The sequence below is a fragment of the Callorhinus ursinus genome, unplaced genomic scaffold (genome assembly GCF_003265705.2).
Source record: "Callorhinus ursinus isolate GAN/ISIS: 27379988/994484 unplaced genomic scaffold, GSC_fseal_2.0 scaffold1421, whole genome shotgun sequence".
In the NCBI taxonomy this organism is placed as follows: Eukaryota; Metazoa; Chordata; class Mammalia; order Carnivora; family Otariidae; genus Callorhinus; species Callorhinus ursinus.
In genome coordinates this window covers 1,018-2,971 of record NW_027398476.1, presented here as the reverse complement: position 1 = coordinate 2,971, position 1,954 = coordinate 1,018, and positions in this window count along the sequence as shown.

The window sequence follows — 1,954 nt, the reverse complement described above, 5'->3', positions numbered from 1 at the left end:
CCATGCACCACACATACACACACAACCCCCACACCACACACACACATCACACACACCACACCCCGATTCCCATCACACCACACACATGCCACACACACCATTTATACACATACAGACTACACACACCATGCACACCACACACAGAACACACATCACATAGACGAATACCACCCACAAACACACCCACACCACATACGGACATCACACATACACCATACACATCATACACCACACAAACACCACACATCACACATTAACATCACACACCCCACTACCACACACACACACTACCACACCTACATCACACCACACACACATCACACCACACACACCCTTCCACCACCAACTCAACCCCCACACCCCCCATGCCACACCACACCTCCTCACATCCCCCCACACCACACATACACCATGTACACACACGCACACACACCTCCTCACATCCCCCCACCACACACACCACACATACACCATGTACACACACGCACACACCACACCTCCTCACATCCCCCCACCACACACACACACACACACTCTCTCTCTCTCTCTCTCTCTCTCTCGCTCTCTCTCTCTCTCGCTCTTTCACTGAGACACATTCCGGGGCTTTATTAACAACAGTATTCAAGTCTTCTGGGACCCTGTTCGCGATTGCTCTGACAAGCCAGTTTCAGGAAGACATAAATTGGGACTATAAACGCCTGGTTTCATTCTTTCGGGGGGTATGGATCTTTGAGAGAGCCCTGAGGCTGCCCTCCTGCCCACACTGAAAGCGCTGTGAAACGGCAATGAAAAAGCTGAAGTGTGGAAAACACGGCTATAAAGGAACAAGTTTATCTTTGTCTTTGGAAAAGAATTACTCCAACGACCGGCCTTTCTCATAGCGGGGCAGCAGAACTGTCCCTGTGCAGTGTACTGGCTCCGGGAAGACACCTTTCGTCACTTGGCTCACCCTTGTGCCCACGCCGCCCCCAAACACAGCTGTGCGACCCCCTCTCGTCCAACCTCTCACCTCCCATCGTCGTCAGGCTGTCTCACAAACCTTGAGTCTTCTCTACTGCTCCTCACGGGGCACACCATCTCCTACCAATTATCCTCACGGGGCACACCATCTCCTACCAATTATTTATTTTTAAAAAGACTTTCTCTATTTGACAGCGCGCGCGCACAGGCAGGCGGAGCAGCAGAGGGAGGCGCGGGCTCCTCGCGGAGCCGGGAGCCGGATGCGGGGCTCGACCCCCGGACCCTGGGACCCTGACCAGAACGGAAGGCAGCCGCTCAACTGGCTGAGCCGGGCGGGCGCCCCCTCTCCCCGTCCTTCAGCTTTCACGAATCGTTCTGATAAAAACTCGTCGATTCTTTTTCTTCTCATTTTGCCTGGATCTGGGCTCTTCATCCCCGAAGCGTGCTGTGCGCGGTGCCCCCCCCCCTCGAAACAGCCGTCACTGGAACCTGTGCTCTCAGAGCTTCGGCAACCATGCCTTTCCCTCCCCCAGTCAGGGCCGGCTCGTTCCGGCCTCGGTCTTCGTCTTCACAAGCCCGTCCCTCAGGCCTAGGGGCTCTTCTCCCAGGCTGTCGCTCGGTCGAGTCCCCGTCTTTCAGAACTCAGCCTAAATGTCACCGCCTCGGGGACTTCCTGGCCGCCGGGGGGGGGGGGTGCTGCGACCGGTCCGCGCTGCTCCTACGAGCACACTGTGCTCCTCGCCCCCCCACGCCGTGGTGGACGACGTCGCACTGGCGGGGTCGGAAGCTGGCCCCCGTGGGTGCTCACACCACTGAGAGGAGCGGAGACAAGGCAGGGCTCCGCGCCCCTTCGAACCTCGAGCAGCACGCCCCTGACGAGAACGCACACGCCTTTCCTTCGATGCCAGGGTACCACTCGAGAGTCATCTTCGATGCCCCTTATGACGAAGGGACACGTTCTAAGCGCTGCGTCCGACTGCAGAAGATGATGCTT